Here is an 18,052-nt window from a genome sequence, read left to right as displayed (position 1 = left end):
CTCCATATTTTAAGTATGATTTAAATGTTAGCTTTCTAATATTTATTACTTATAAAATTTGTGTGTCAGCCAACCAAATGGTCATTCCCATCACTGGTTTTTCATTTCAAAACATTGTGTGATAACAACCTAGATTAGAAGAGACAAAAATCCACATTTTAAAAAAAGTTAGCGGGTTCACGAAAAATTAAAAATTGTAAAATACAACTTCATTTCTTTCTGGATTTTTAAATATATCTAGAACTTACATTGTTTACACTTTAATGATCAAGAAACTAGGTATTTCCTATATGATTCATGCTCTTGACAGTTAAGAATGAATTATATAAGATGAGCACTTTAAGCAAAGATGATAATGATGATGATGACACTGATACATCATAAAACTCTACCACAGTTCACCAGAGTATTTTCATCCGTTCCCAACTTTTCTTTTGCCTTCAGTTGCTGATCTCACCTCCCACATCCTGAACATGATGAAAACCATCTGGGGTGAGTTCCCTCCTATATCTCTAACTTTTCTCATTAATTCTCCATATCTATGTGTTCTTGGTAGGGAGTTTTTCTCTCCTCTAATGCCTTTTCTTCTGTGTTATCTATATTCTATTCCTGTCTCCTTCTTTTGGGAACTCATTGCCAAGTTTTCCCCTCTCTTCCTTAATTACATGCTTGTGTACTCTAATTTCAAAGTTGTTCAGGTCTCTTCCCTCTTTGAAACACTTTCCATTTGCTCCTAATGGTCCTGTCCTTCTTAGCCAGAACTAATTGATGTGAGCTATGTAACTATCCTATCTCTTATTCGCAAATTCATTGCTTTTTAAAATTTCCTTTCATATAGCCTCTTCATTACTGTCTCTTTTGCTGCCAAGTCCTGTCCAGACTGATGATTCTCCCTGGCTATAATTTTTTGCCTTCTCTTCTCTCTGTTTTCTGTTTTCCAGACCTCACTCTTGTTACACCCATTATGATCCTGCTCAGGAGATCCTGTTCCCATCTAATCTAATGTGATTTGTGAATCTATATTGATCCCTAGCTTCTCTATTGTGATTGTTGATTCAAAGAAACTTGACCAAAATTAAAGACAAAGTATAAAGGCTTTTACTTCCCCAGTTATTTTAAGTTTCTCAAGATTGCTCTTATATTTTTCTCTGCCACCCTCTTTCAAAAAATCTAGAGAAACAGCTGTAACTGATGGTCGTTAAATATAAGACATCTATAATATATTATTTGGAGTGAAAAAATGACAGGTAAATTATAACATTTAAAATCTATGGTCTAATAAAATAATAATTTTTATTATAATTCTCTATGGTAAGTGCTCATTGACCCATTTCATGGTGTGTATTTGATAATAGAGTTTTTGTTATTCTTAGAATATGCCTATCCCAGGGCTGGAATGATAGTACAATGGGTAGGGCATTTGCCTTGCACGCAACTGACCCGGGTTCAATTCCCAACATCCCATATGGTCCCCTGAGCACTACCAGGAGTAATCCTGAGGGCAAAGCCAGGAGTAACCCCTGTGCATCACCAAAAAGCAAGAAAAATATGCCTATCCCTTCAGAAACTAAAAATTGGTTTATATATCTAGACGTTAACTAGGTACGATATTAAACCAAACATCACAGGCATAAATCATAAGAATGCTAATGTACTTCACATTTAAGTACAAATGAGAATCAGGTGTGCATAATGGTATACACTAAAATACAAGTAGAAGATAATGATGGGTTGATCATAGCAGTTTAATGAAGGAATATGGATTTGAAATACGAACTAAATTAAAATTATAGAAACATAAGAGTCCCTGGTAAGAATAGTTTGTGTTCTGGACCAGAAAAAAAAGGCACAGAAAGGCAGAAGGGGGGGATAAATTCAGAGATACAGGCTTAAATTAGAAAAGAAGCTCACTTTAAGATTTTCTTCCCTTATCAAACTAAGCTGCTGTTGTATCTGTAAACTTACTAGGTCATTTGTTCATGTAATCCTAACATTGACAGAATGGTTAGGCCTCTTATTTGGAATTTTAAACTATAAAATAAAGCTGTTGCATGTGCATAACAAATGCATGTGCAGAATGTTTCTTCCCACCTCCTAACTGGTTCTGCCCTACCCTGATTCCAACATAGCTTTTATTTTCCTCCTTTTACTTGTTCACACCACTGATATTTACCCCACCCACCTGCCCTCAAAACTGTACAATACCAACACTTCAGATAAAGGGAGATCCCTTGTTACAACAGATGTCCTTGATACCTGTAGAACACACCAACACAGACATCTCTCTTTATTCCCATGAAAGTCAGAATTCGGTGTAGAGAGCCTAAAATTTGGAGTTATATATGATTAGAAGGAGACGGTGGTCCGATCCCGTTTGGAAGTTTGGTACAACAGTGACATCGGTCAGGCAAAACCATCGATTGAATATGATGTGGTCAATTTTGTTTTGGAACCGTCCACCGGGAGACTCCAAACTCCAACGTTCAGATTCAGCCTTCTGGGACTGTGAGTTACCATGGATGGTCTTGGTCAACATGATGAACTCAGATAGTCTATCATACTGTTCGTTCCATTCTAGGCCATGGGTCCTGATGTGTAGTTTTCAGCCGATCTTCTCAGTCCTATCTTGGCATTAAAATCATAGACAATGATCTTGTAGAAGGTGTGGTCTCCTTTAGAGAACTTCTCCAGCTCCATGTAGAACTTCTTAATTTCTCCTTCATCATAATTGGATGTTGGTGCGTAGACAACGAAGATAGAAACTGCTAGCAGTGAGCCACATCTATTCAAGTGAAATCCTCTGATTTGGATTGTTAGGCATTTGAATGAATCAATGCTCATGGCCAAGTTTGTGTTCACAAAGACACTGACACCTCCGACGCCTCTTTTGTCACATGTTCCAAGGAAAAGTTCTTCTCTGGTGTCGAAAATGGCATGATGTGATTGATGCCTTCTTGTCTTGGTCAGACCATAGATGTTGTGCTTGATCTTTCGCGCTTGTACTATCAGGTCCTCGATGGATGCATCTGATGCCAGCGTATGTGCATTGAAAGTACAGACAGTCATTTTTGTCTTTCTTCATTTTGGCAGCCTAGTTTGGCCTTGAGATTTTATCAGCCTCTCCTTCCTCAGCCATCTTTTATTTTTACTTTATATTTGCTTTATTTTGCTTATTATTTTTATATTTATTTTTTTAAAAAAATTATAGTGACAAACTATGAGGTACAGTTGTAGACTTACAAATTTTTGTGCTTGGGTTTCAATTATACAATGATTAAGTACCCATCCCTCCACCAGTGTCCATATTATACCACCACGGATCCCAGTATCACTCCCACCCTCATTCCCTCCCCCTCCCATTCCACCCTGCCTCTGTGGCAGGGCATTCCCTTTTGTCCTTAGCCTTCTTAAAGCTGACATATTGGTGGCTCTTTCAGGGTCAGGGGAATGAGACCCATTGTAGTTACTGGTTTTGGCATATTGAATACAACAAGGATAGCTTGCCAGGCTCTGCCATGCAGGCGGGATATTCTTGGTAGTTTGCCGGGCTCTCTGAGAGAAATAGAAGCTTTTAGGGCGGTCTATATTCACCCTTGCAGATGTCCAATGGTTAAAACCATACTTGAACCCTATCTAATATGGTGCGGCAATCCTGGAAGGTGGGTATTAAGTGTCTTATGATGTGTAGTGGCCGCATGGTCCGGAAAGCATCCTGGAGCGTGGCAGAGGCTGGGTAGTGGAGGTAGTGGAGGTAGTGGAGGTCTGCCGATGAGGTATTTATCTGGTACCGGTAAAGGTGGTTCTTCTGTGTGTAATCCCTTGGTTGCCAGTGGTTGGTGGAAGCAGACAGGGCAGGGGAGGGTAGGGCTCCTGGTTTTAATCCCTTGGTCACCTGTGGTTGGTGGGAACAGTCAGAGGATCTCTGTTCCTGGGTCCATTGAGCCTGGAGTCCAAGGTCACAGAGTTCCGCTTACCTGGTTCTGTGGGGCTTCACTCATGCGTGAGTCTCGGCCTAAGCATCTGGAAAGCATCCTGGAGCATGGCAGCAGCTGGATAGTGGAGGTAGTGGAGGTAGTGGAGGTCTGCCGGTGAGGTATTTATTTCATACTAGTAGGGTGATTCTTCTGTGTGTGTAATTCTGCTTCAAGGAGAGGGGAGAAAGAGCTGCAAAGATTAAGAAGAGAACTCCCAGAATGACCACCAACTGGGAGCTCTTTGGCACTATTGTGGCAACATGGGGAGATGCCGTCATTGACAACATTGACAAGGAATATGATCGACTGGTTCAGCACCTCCATGACTGTGCAAGGAATGCCAAGAGAGAGAGAGCCGAAAAAAAAAAAAACCAGAAACGCCTATCTTCAAAAACTCTTGAGTGTATTCGCCAATGTGGCTTGGCGCAAGCCTCAGGCAACCGCAAGCTAACATCTGAGCTAGCAAAGCAGTGCAGAGAAGCGATAATGGAAGACCTCAAAGAGAGAAGAGCAGCAGTGCTGGCAGATGCGGCAGAAATGGGGAAAAACTTTCGCAATACCCAACTGTCCTTCACCAACAACAAGACCGAGATGACTGCCTTCCGACATCCTGATGGATCCATCATATCTTCCAGAAGGGCAATGGAGAAAATTATCTATGACTTCTACTCGGATCTCTTCAATAGCCACGTCCACCTGCCCACATAGCAAATTCCGCAGGTTGGATATGTCGTTCCCAATGTTCTCCCTTCCAAAATCTGACAGACTATTTCATCGGTAAAGAAGCAAACAGCACCTGGCCCAGACAATGTCAGACCTGAACACCTGAAGAATCTGCTGTCAGTACTCATCAATACACTGGCTTGGCTCTTCACATGATACCCCTTTGAATGCAAGATTCCATCCCAACGAAAAACCAGCAGGACTGTACTACTGTACAAGAAGGGAGACATCCATGACATTGGCAACTATCTCCTGATCTGCCTATTGTCTGTCATCTACAAGCTGTTCACTCGAGTTATCCTGAATAGTATTGGCAGAACACTAAATGAAGGACAACCATGTGAGCAAGTCGGGTTCCAAAAAGAATTCAGCACCATCGACCATATCCACACGACAACCAAGCTCATTGATGTTTTTCGGAAGTTCAAGATGTTGCTCTGTCTAACGTTCATTGATTTAAATAAGGTCTTTGATTCTGTTGATTCTAAAGTTGTCATTGAAGCCCAAGCCAAACAGTGCATTCAAACTCAATACATCAGAATCCTCCATGAGCTGTATTACGGATTCACTATGAGGATCTCACCATTGTACAAATAAGTGATTATCCATGTCAAGAGAGGGGTTCAGCAGGGTGATATCATTTCATCTAAACTCTTCAGTGCCACCCTTGATAATGTCATGCGATGACTGGAATGGGAAGAAATGGGAGTGAAGATAGATGGTCGGCAACTATACCACCTCTGCTTTGCTGATGACATCGTTCTAATAACATCAAACATTAGCCAAGCGACACAAATGCTGGCCAACTTCGACCACGAGTGTGGAAATGTCGAACTAAAGGTTGGACTATATACATTGAATCTCATGAAGACAATGTTTATGAGAAACAGTCTCATTCCTGATGTTCCATTCACTCTCAGTGCAACAAACATCTCTGAATGCAACAGTTATATGTACCTAGGTCAAGAAGTCAACATGATGAATGACCTGGCACCTGAGTTCTGCAGGAGGAAGAGAGCGGCTTGGAACACCTTCAAGAGCATCGAAGAAATAGGTAAGAGGATGAAGAACCTATGGCTCTGGACACATCTCTTTGATTCCAGTTTTCTTCCTGCATTAACATATGCCTCAGAGACCTGGGCCCTACGAAAACAGGATAAGAATGCTACTCAGGTATTTGAGTCTCCCAAAGAGGAATCAAAAGAGTTATGCTTAGAGTATCACGCTTCACTGAAATTTGAGAAAGAATCTGGAGTTCCAATCTCCGTCGATGGTCAAGAATCAGGGATGCTGTCTCATTTGCCAAGGCATTGAAAATTATATGGGATGGACATATAATGAGATTTGGAGTTCACCACTGGACTAGAGCCGTTACCGACTGGATTCCATGGGGTGTCAAAAGATCGCATGGCTGCCCCCCTATGAGATGGTCAGACTTCTTCGTCAAGACCCTGAACTATCAGTTTGAGGCTCTGTGTTCCTAGAATGAGCAGACGCCTTTTGGCTACACTAGCACGTGACAGGAACGAACGGAGATGTTACTGGCGCCCACTCAGCAAATTGATGAGTAGCGGGATGTCAAGTGATCAAGTGATCAAGTGATATATGATTGATATGTGATTGGATTCGACTTTTTCACTCAACATGTGTATTTTCTATTTTCTTTTGACATTTTTACCTCCTATGAAAAGGAAGGAACCTTAATTTTACTTTGAAGGTTATCAGTGGGTGATAGGGGGCGGGGGATGAGATGGGATTCTGAGAGAAGACCTGTTTCAAATATGTGACCCGGATTTTGCCAGAATAACTGTTTCTTGACTATATATCTCAGCATGTCTCTAGAGCACCTATATCCACGTCATTTATATGCAGATTCCAGTTGTTACTCTAGACCTTACTTCATTCAAGTCTGTAGGGATGGGTTTTAGAAGCTACATTTTCCTCTATTTCTTTTGTTGTTGTTGTCATCATTGTTGTAATGTTCCTGGGTTACACACTTATTTGTAATACTTATTGAAGACCACACTCTTATGATGCCAGGGATCACTATGCTTAGTGCCACCAGAATTATACTTTCCAAGTGGGGCAATGCTAGGGATGGAACTTGAAGTCTTATACTTGCAAGGTAGATGCTCAACCACTAAGTTATATCATCAGACTCTCATGAGAGGCTCTTTTCCCTCCCTTCCCCTCGCCCTCTTTGCCGTCCAGTACCTTCCCTTCCCTTCCCTTCCCTTCCCTTCCCTTCCCTTCCCTTCCCTTCCCTTCCCTTCCCTTCCCTTCCCTTCCCTTCCCTTCCCTTCCCTTCCCTTCCCCTTCCCCTTCCCCTTCCCCTTCCCCTTCTCCTTCCCCTTCCCCTTCCCTTCCCCTTCCCCTTCCCTTCCCTTCCCCTTCCTCTCCCCTTTCCTTTTAAAAATAAAACTCTTTAAATAGTAATGTCTCCATTGTGAGACTTGTTGTTACAGTGTTTGGCATATTGAATATGTCACGGGTAGCTTGCCAGGCTTTGCTGTGCGGGCGAGATACTCTCGGTAGCTTGGTGGGCTCTCCTAGAGGGGCGGAGGAATCGAACCCGCCTCAGCTGGGCTGGCCGCGTGCAAGGCAAACGCCCTACCACTTTGCTATCGCTCCAGCACAATAAATATTATATCAAACTTTAAAATAAATATTAGGCCAGATTGTGATTTTAAAAAAGTATAAACAGGGTTTTCTTTTTTCTAATGATGTGTCAGGAATTGAACCCAGAACCTCAAGCAATCAAGGCATATAATATATCACCGAATTATTTCCTTTGCCTAGTATTATGACTTTTGCTTTTGATGTCAGCAACATGTGACTTATTTTGTCACTAGTTCTGTTAAGATATTATATTAAAATTATTTATCTTGATCACTGAGGTTTTTGGCTCCCCATTAAATTCCATACCCAAGGCAAGCACCTTCTTCACTTCACTCTAGTCCTGACTCTGGTTTATCTCCAGGCTGAATCATTTCAGTGTTTAACTAAATCAGAGTGGTCCATTTCCATGGAGTTTAAATGGCATTTGTACAAATTCTCTATTTTTGATATAGATAAGGATAAAATTCTACAGCTTGAGTATGTCAGCATGAATGCCAGGAATTCAGATATCTCAGAAAGAAACATAATTTTGCAAATGACAGTATCACCTAAGGATTCTATTAGGTAGAAAAAGCTGCAAGATTGTAAATCTAATGTTTGAGGCTCATTTCCAATCGCTCTCGATAAGAAAAGAAAAACTAGGAGTCAACAGAAAAAGGAAAAACATTCAAGTAGATCAGAACTAGCCTGGCAAGAGAAGTGATCACGCAAGATTTTTGTATAATTAAATGTCAGTTTGCATTTTGAAATATTGCCTGCTGCTTCCCACTCCATCATCAAGTGAGATGAGAGGGAATATTCTCTCTGCAGACCCAGCAGCACTTGCTGGGTTCTCTGTGAGCCACAAGCTATAGATCAGAAGTATCAGAGCAGATCATTTCCTCAAGGTGATAAAATTTTGCAGACTTATTAACATGGCATTATGATTTCCCCCTGTCAGAAAAGCACATAAACAATAGATAAAGTAAAGCTATGTAAATATTTTGAATTTTAGAAGAGGGAAGAATTTTAGGAGGCATCTAGTCCAGTCTCTTTTTATTGACAAGTAATTTGATGCTCAGGCAGATGAGTGTTTTCTCAAGGTCACTTGACTATCAAGTGACTGACAGAGCTGTCAATTTCTTCCCAGAGAAATTGGGCAAATTTGTTAGTTTGTGAACCCAGTGAGTCGCACAGTAGGAAATGTTCTGTCCAGACAGTGGCTTTGAAGTTTTTAGATCTGATGTGGAGTGGGTAGTGGGAGATTTGCCTAAATAAATGTTCAGGATCAGCTGAACACATTTGCTTCCTGTCATTTCTAGAAAATCTTTACTTTCTCGCCCTTGTTTTCAAATTACACAAATACCAAATGGAATGAATCAGAGTATACATGGGTAGAGGTTAGACATATGAATTTTGGTAAAGCCCCTTGGTGTTTTTACTTGCACTTGAATTAAATACAGCTGCAGTACACATTTCTTTGTTTCTGACAAACGTGTCTTTAACTGTCAGTAATAATGTGCACTAATTCAAGGTTAGGCTTGAATAGAGATGCATGATGAAACAGTGTCCTAAATAAGCAATCTGAAAAGGTATAAAGGGGAATTCTTCAAAAACAAAACAAACATTGCTGCTTTTAATTTTTTTCCACTGTAAGAATGAGAGGAGCTTAGCGCATAGTTAATAATATTACAGGGAGTTTTCTTTTTTTATCTGCTCGTAACTGTACTAAGTGCTTGCATGACCCATTTGGAGCTACTGGAAAAATTCATTTTTGTAAATATTTGCTGTAGAACATAATTCTGTGTTATTTATTATCATGGATTGGTTTCAAAACAAGATATTTTGAATCTTTTTCTAAACTTAGATGTAAAGATTTGAATAAATCACACTCACCTGAGAGCACACTCTCTCGGGTTCATGAGCTGCTTCTTTTATTATATTAATTAATTTTATTTCATTTCATTTCCATTTCTCCCCAGTTTTTCTACGAATAGGCAAAAAAATTGTGTCTTTGACATGAGTCCTTTTGGAATTATTCTAGCATTTTGTGAATATGTTTACTATTTTGATATATTTTATGTCTGAGTCTGGGTCTTTGAAGGGTTATAAGAAGAAAAGAGATTATGATTCTGTGCATTTGCGGTTATTGACATGTGCTTCTTTTCAGAATGTCAGGGTTATCCCTTTGCTTTTCCTGGTGGCATAATGTCATATACATTTCACTCGTTAATGTGCACATAGTGATTCATGAATTTCGATAGCAAGTCTAGCCTAGCTCAGGGAGTTGGTTCCCACCATGCATGACCTCACTTCACTTATTTTGTTTATGATACTTATACATGGGAACATAGGGTGGTTGATTGCCAGACACCTATGTGTAAAAATAATACAAAGTATATATTTATAGATTTGAAAACATGAAATTGATTTCTAGCCCAATGTAGTCAAAAGATTTGAGTGCCTGAACAAATTGTATGCAGTCTGTTCTTTTTTAAACATCTTTTCTGAGTAGAAATCAAAGCAATTTTAACAACTTCATAACTTTTAAATTAAGAATCTCTCTAAAAATAGTTGAGGGAATATATTTCATGAACATTTTATAGAACAAATTTAGGAATTACTCTTAGGGGTAAGAAAGAAATTTGGTTTTCACTATTGCCATTTTAGTTTCCCCGTAAATGAATTAAAACAAAGCTTGTCTTTTAAAAATAAAATGAGCACATAAAGACTTTAAATGTCATCAAATGGAACATCAGAAGCAATGGGGATATTTGGCAAAGAAACTTTTAAAAGGGCAAAAGACTATTTAAAAGAAAATCAATATGGAAAGAACAGGTAGTCAGAGTGATAATAAATTAAAAGTTCAAGCAAAATCAACTTTCATGTTATCAGAATCTTACCCCACAACCCTCTCTGTTAGGCCTTTACCTGCTTCTCTGCTTATTGATTCCAGCTAGCAAAGGGTGGTGACATTAGCTGGACATTCCTCTTTTGTTTGCCCCCTGGAGGATTGGTCTTGTTCTCAGGATCATCAGGACACCGATTTTCAAGTTCCCCTTTCCTTTTTTCTTCTGAGCAGTTTTTGATTTTGACTCTTATAATCAAGATCTGGCCGTCTCAGTCGCCACAATATTTGAGTCTTTGTGGCCTGTTCTACTTATCAGCGTCTTTTATATACCTGACCCTCTTCTCAGTAATTGGGTCATCTTCTGCTTGTAGTACCTTTAGGATTAATTTCTCTAACAGAATGTGCAGGGTCATTTATGGGCAGCTTTATGATTCCCATCAGAACTGTCAGCTTTGAATTTTGACCTGATATGCTAAGTTCTTAAGGGAATTGCTGTTTTTGTCTCATGTTACCCTCAAATATGTTACAATTGCTGTGTGTGTGTGCCTTGACCCAACATAACACTATCTTTTATCTAAATTTATCTTTGCTCCCTGTTAGTGGCAATAGCTTAAAAGGGTAACTACAAGGGGAAGTAACCACAAGGTCCTTCCTCCCAACGAAGGACCAGAAAAAAATCCTCACAGAAGGGATTGGCTTCAAATTCCATATCTCCCCATTAATTTTAACTGTACATGGTGTCTGTGCATTTGTTTGTGCATATGCATGCAGAGCATTGCTTCTTCATTATTCGAGAGCATTTTAAAATGTAATATCATGAGAAAAATGAAAGTCACATTATTGCCAGAAGTTTTCAGTTCTGAAAAAGTAATTATCAGAACTTGACTCTGTAGGAAAATTTATATTCTATTTTTGAATATCCACAGATGTTAAAACTTTGCTTTGCTGCTCAATTCAAACAGATTCTTTGCCTTTTGAAGGAGGAATAAATTATTTTTCTAATGAATTGTTTTAATATCATATTATTAGTATTGTTCTAATGATAATTATCTAATTTTTGTTCTAATTCACTATTGTGTCATTCTTTTACCTGATGGTGGAAATGCGCAACATTTAGATTTTTTTTTATCTCTCACAGTGGTAATATAGACACACGTCTACTACACACTTTACGTAGGTACTGTGGAGTGAAAAAATTGGTCAGAACAGCTGGCTGAATGTTGATCTGTGGACGTGCATATTATTGTTTTGGTGCCCAGCACTAGAAGGAAAGCTGGAGGCCTTGTCCTTTTATTCCTGATAATATAACACTATTGGTGCCCATTCGAGTAAATCAATGAACAACAGGATGACAGTGCTACAGTGCTAATATAACACTATATTTGTCTCAAGATGCAGCCCAAACCCTTTCAAGGCAAAGTATGACTACTATATACTTTGTGAAGAAATAATTTACTAGTGTCCAATAAGGACCTTTCTTACAACTTTATATAATTTCTTCTTTTTTGATGTCCAATGTAACCACCTACCAGTGCTCACAGCTTTGTATACAGTGAGTCCATCTGCCCTTAACCACATTGTAAGAGGCATTGCATTAATCATTTCACAACGCTTTTTCAGCATGTCTGATGGGGGGGGGGTCATAAACTCTAAATAATAATGGTGCATCTTTTATCCAAACAATGAATCTAGTCAAAGTAGATAGAGTGTTAACTAGAACTCATCTGCCTCACAGGAATTGGGAGGGGTGGGAGGTGGGGTTCTATTGGGGTTCGTGGTAAAAAATAAGTATTGGTAAAGGGAAATGTGTTTGATATTTACATGACTGAGACCTAAACCTGAAAGCTCTGTAAGTTTTCCCATAGTGATTCAATAAATAAATTATAAAAAAAAAGAGGCATTGCATTGGTTGTGTTGTCTTTGTCTCCTCCTCCTCCTCCTCCTTCTCCTCCTCCTTTTTCATACTCCTCTTCTTTCTTATCCTTCTCCCTTTCCTCTTCCCCCTCCCCTTCTGCTCCTTCTCTCCTCCTATCAAACTCAATGAATGAGATAAGGTTCTTGCATGTGGCCCACCCAGGTTTGATTCCCAGCATCCCATACGATTCCCTGAGTTCTCCAGGGATAATTCCTGAGAGCAGCACTAGGAGTAAATCCTGAGCATTACTTGGTGTGGCCTACAAGACAAAACAAAATGAGACAAAAGAATAAAATTTTAAAAAATTGTGAAAAGAACAGTCACAAGAGCTAGTATACATGGTCAATATGAAAAATGTTGGAACTTTATAAATGCACTATTTAAATGTAAAGTTTTAAAATATAAAAATATAGAGAAGTATTATTGAAAAAGTGCATAATTGTACTAGTAATCATATAAGTGCAGTTGAAAACATGCTGTGCTTGCTAGATGACCTGAGTTCTTAAATCAGTTCTTTAGTGGTTTTAGTATGGTGGACGGTAAGGAGAAATAGACCGTTTTTTATATTATTGATTAAAGTATAATTTATTCTCTTATATCAAAGTTAATTGTTGATATTTATCAAAAGTAAATCTAGATGTTATATTTTCCACAACTTATCTTAATGGAGTGATCATGGATATACATTAAGACACAGCTATTTTAAAAAATGGTCATTTTAATATTTTTCAATTTGGGTCTATTGTGACTTATGCTTCAGTGATTGTTCTAGTGAATTTCATGTCTTTCATGAACTTATCTTCCTCAGAATAAAATTTGTATGTCTTATCAAAGGCATTTTCTCAATTTTAGAAGACTATGCTAATTGTACTAATTTATACTTAGTCATCAGTATATGAGTTTTATTATTTATTTTATTTTTGGTAGTGATGATTCTCTATATTCTTTGTATTTTCTTTCATTTTCATCTTAACCATTCTGGATAAGGTAGTGGCATAACTTTTTAGTTTTAATTTGCATTCTTCTAATTAGTGATGTTGAAAGCCTTTGTTTGGTTTTATAATGAATCCAAGGATTTTGCTAAATTTTCTATTTGGTTCTCTGTCTTATCAAATTTCTGGAGTTTTCAGTTATATTTTGGATGAGTCAATTTTTGATACACATATTGGAAAAATATCTTCTTTGTGTGAGAGGTCTGAGAGTCACTTTTAAATCTCTCAATGATATTTTTGATGAAGATATGTTTTAAATTTTAATGTATATCAATTTATAATTTTTCTGTTATGGTTAATACTTTTCTACCCTTGCTTACTGAAAAGTTATAACATATCATAACATATTATTTTATCTGATCCTTTAATAGTTTCAGTTTCAGTTTTTCATATACCACTTAGATTTGCAGTCCTAGAATTGATAACTAGCATGAGATGTAAATTCTTTTCAAATATGTATTGCCTGTTAACTTACTGCCTCATTGAAATGACGATCTTTTCACCATTACATTATCTTTATCACAGTCAGGTGGCAGTATGTGCATATATACATATTTGAATAATATATTTATTTTCTTTTCTTGTCCACTGGTTATTTATTTATTTTTTGTCATGGATCCAAATCAGACTATCTTAATTACTGGAGTTTCATCACAACTTGTCATATTTGTTAGCATAAGTCCTCCAACCTTACTTACTGTAGCCTGTAGTACTGTCCTCCCATTTTTCAGCAATTTGCTTGAGCGGGCCCAGTAACGTCTCCATTGTGAGACTTGTTGTTACTTTGTTTGGCATATTGAATGAATACCTCGTGGGTAGCTTGCCAGGCTTTGCCAGGTGGGCGAGATACTCTCAGTAGCTTGCCGGGCTCTCCAAGAGGGGCAGAGGAATCGAACTCGAATTTGCCATTGGCCACGTGCAAGGCAAACGCCCTACACTATGCTATAGCTCAAGGCCCTATGATGACATGCAAGTTCGTGAAGTGGGGGCAGAGTAAATGATAGCACAGCGGATAAGGCATTTGCCTTGCACATGGCCAACAGCCGACCGAAGTTTGATTCCTCCGCCTCTCTTGGAGAGCCCAGCAAGCTATTGAGAGTATCTTGCCTGCGCGGCAAAGCCTGGCAAGCTACCCGTGACATATTCGATATACCAAACACAGTAACAAGTCTCACAATGTTACTGGGCCTGCTCGAGCAAATTGATGAACAACTGGAGGACAGTGCCAACCTTACTATTCTTTAAAATTGCCTTGATTCTTTTTTTTAACTTTCATATATATATTTTATAATCATGCTCTTTTCCTCCAAATTTAAACCTCCAAATGTTAATTTGGCTAAGGTAGCATTGAATTGGCTGATAAATTACAGAGAATAAATTTGTAAATCCTGTGGTAAGAAAATGTAAAGCAGTGGACTAACTGGGGAGAAGATAAGGGAGGAATAAGTTAGATGCAGGCTTTGGGGGTGAGAGGGAAACTGGGAACACTGGTGGAGGGTAGTGGACACTGGTGAAGGTATGTATTAGTGTTGGAACATTGTACACATAACTCAATCACAAATATCTCTGTAACTTTGTAAATTATAGTGATTCACTAAAATATAAATTAATTTTAAAATAGTAAACGCAAAGTAATTTTTTGTTGTGGTTGCTGTTTTATATTTTGACCACACTTGTTGTTGGTTGGGCACCACTCCTGGTCAGTGTTTTGGGTCACTCCTGGGAGTGTTCAGGGAACCATATGGCACCATTGGTTGAACTTGGTCCTCCTGCATGCCAAAAAACTGCAGCCCTAATTCATTAAGCTAACCCTGTGACCCACAGAGCAGCTTTTAAAAATAAAAGACTAAAATGTTACTTGGTCAAGATTTAAATTTTTTATTTTCCCAAAAGATCACATTTAAATGTTCTTTGTAAAATTTAAATGGATTCAATATGATAGATTGTAATGCCCACTAATATATTTCTTCTATTTCTTTACTATTTATGTATATTTATTCAATATATTATGTATATATCTCCATATATAAGATATATTGAGATTTCTATTTATACTATAATATATACAAAACATATATATGGTATATTCTAGTAGATATGAAGTTAGAATAATATCTAGTTATTAGATAATTTAGAGAAATTATATTTAAAATTCAGTGAATTTTGCTTCATTAAAAATGGGGAGAAAAATACATTTGAGAAGCTTAGGCTAACTTTTAGTTTCTGAGGGTTGACTCATCTTTAAGCTAGTTCATTTTACCTGTGGTGGTTCTATTCCATACATATTGACTAGGAATCTTTTTCAATTAGGCATTTATTTATTATTTATTATTTCTGGCAAACATAACTCCTGTTATGGATGAAAAATTATATATATAATTAAATTATATTAAATTAAACTGCGTGAATTTGTCATTTTCACTCCAAATACCTTTTCAATATATTGCCCAAGAAAAAAGTCTTTTTGCATGTGAGTTTCCAGAACTGTAGCTTCTCTATAATTTTTCTAAATTTCACTTTTAGAAAAATTAGCCTTATGTAGGCTTGATTTTTCAATATGCATTATCAACAGGGTTCTTATAAAAGGTTAGGAAGAATACCCTTTCTTGATACTGAGAATAAAAATCTTTTTACTGAGGGAAAGGGAATTAGAAGGGATGTTTCTTATACTTAAGGATGAGATCTAATTAGGTCAAGGAACATTTCATTCAATACCACATAGGTGTTCAGGACCGAATGAATACTTAGTATAAGAAAGCAGGCAAAGGTATATAGAGCAAATTCTGGCAAAGGAAGTAAAGAAAAGATGAGGTCGTTCAAGAAGTTTCTATAGTAAGGAATAGAAGTTAAGCTACCTCCTGAGAATTGACTAGAGGACTCGAACTTTCTGGAAGTGATATGGGTTAAAAGTTGTATTCTGCCAATGCTCTCAAACACGCATGCCTTGAAGGTTAAAAGATACTATTTATTATTGAGTTGAAAGTTCTAGATCATGTGTCTTGACTTTTTGTGTCTGTTCTGGGAGTTGTCATTTAAGAGGGCCATGTGAATATTGACACTTGCTATTAGGACTAGGACAATGAAGTTCTCTTTCCAGGCAAGTGTTGATGTAAAATTTGTTGGTAGCTTTGCTGTAAGCCCAAGAATAGGGCGTAGACTAATGCGTAGTCTATGAAGCAGTGATTCTCAGCCCTGACTGCCCATTAGATGTCGGGAGAGGTTTACACTAATAAGGCCAGACACTATCTTAGACAAATTGCATTAGAATCTCTAAGTTTCAGATGCTGAAATCTATTTTTTAAAAACTTAATTAAATATTTTCCCTATTCTCTTTTGTGGTGGCAGTTTCTTTGATGACCTGTGGTTGCACACTGTTTTGATGCTCTCTACTTGGAACTTCCATAGGACTTTTAATACACAGATATTTTTTAGAACTAAGGAGTCATCCTTGACATCAGTATTTTACTCTGTTGATTTCCTTTCAAGTTCTTCCACTTTCTTCTTTGGCTGTCACCAATAGCAGCCAAACCCAACTCCTGGTGTCTCTTGCATGGATAGTTCTAATAGTCAGTCCTGAATCTCTCCATGTTCACGTAGCAACCTGATTCTGTGCTTCATCATTTGACAACTCTGGAATCTTTTCACAGACAAATCTTATCCTATACGCCCTCCATTTAAATACACTTCTGTGCCTTCCTAAAATCAAAATCTGAACTGAGCCTGCAAGGGCCTATATATATAAACCAAAGTGGCTCTCTAACTTTATTTTACATTTTTTTCAACAAGAAGTATATTTCTGGGGCTGGAGAGACAGTAAAGTGGTTAGGGCACTTATCTTGCATGTGGTTGACTCAGATTTGATCCCAGAGTCTCATATGACCCTTCAAGCACTGCCAGGAGTAATTCCTGAGTTCAGAGCCAGATGTAACCCCTGAGTATTTCTGGGTGCAGTGCCCCCATCCTGAAAAAAGCACATTTTCTTTGTACTCATAGAGTCTTGTTGTGCTGAATATATAATAATGCTGTAATTCTAGTTTAGCCTAAAATGAAGACATATTTTAGAATTTGATATCATGGCACTAAGTATAAAATGCACTTCTCGCTCTCATTATTGATAGTCTTACGCTATTTATTTGTAATGGCACCTTGGATCATTCAGAATCCAAGGTACTATTACAAAAATGACATTACACTTACATTACAAACTTAAAAAGGCTCTGATCTATATTAACAATGAACTCCTGTGCTTTCTGAAAGCCAAGACCAAATTAGATAGTAGGTTTTGGATAAAGCTGAATTTTAGCTGCTTTAATTATGGCAATTATTTCCTTTTACCAAACTTTATGGAATATCATCTAAGTGCTAGGCACCTGGTTGTCTGAAGAACTGCAATAATTAATGATAATAAAATAACCTCGTTTTACTTACATTGAAGTAAGGCAAATGCCTAGGCATCTTTTACCCATCATATAATGTAATTCAAAATAGTAGAAATCTCTGCTCCATTAGTACAGGAATTTCAATGTGTTATCAACTTTCCCTTCCTGTGCAGTTTTTCAAATTCCTGAGATATTCCGAGCCAGTTTTTCTACATCTTAACCTTTAGTCCCAGATCACTGCTGGGTCAGTCTCTTATTAATCTTTAGCAGGTCACTGATATTCTTCAACACCCTGCTCCTGCTTTTCCTGGGTATGGCTTTAATTTCAGGTGTTATATTTGACTCACATCCTGTTTCTCATGGTAATGGAAAAATCAGCTGTAATGTTTGTATAACTTCACTGATAGCATTGCGATTAAAAACAGATAAAAAACTTGTAAATTCCAAGTTTATTGATGTTGTATATGTTCTTCAAGACAACAAGAAAAATGCTCAGTAGACGAATGCCTCTGTATTGTGAAAAGTCTTGGGGCTGGAGCTATAGTACAGTGGGTAGGGCATTTACCTTGCATTTGGCTGACCCGGGTTTGATTTTCAGCATGCCGTATGGTCCCCTGAGA

General features: G+C 37.8%; 1 protein-coding gene across 1 annotated transcript in view; it reads left to right on the top strand.

Annotated features, from left to right (window-relative positions):
- Positions 1-391: 391 nt before the first annotated feature.
- ZNF385B (zinc finger protein 385B) overlaps positions 392-18,052 on the top strand; it is a 385,075-nt gene continuing 367,414 nt past the window's right edge. The window contains exon 1 of the mRNA XM_056110152.1: positions 392-492. The gene's annotated coding sequence lies outside the window, so the exon portion shown is untranslated. The remainder of the gene's footprint in view (positions 493-18,052) is intronic.

Source organism: Sorex fumeus, unplaced genomic scaffold (assembly GCF_029834395.1).
Source record: "Sorex fumeus unplaced genomic scaffold, SorFum_2.1 ptg000009l, whole genome shotgun sequence".
In the NCBI taxonomy this organism is placed as follows: Eukaryota; Metazoa; Chordata; class Mammalia; order Eulipotyphla; family Soricidae; genus Sorex; species Sorex fumeus.
Note: the sequence above shows the minus strand (reverse complement) of the source record. Positions and strands in the feature narration are given on the sequence as shown.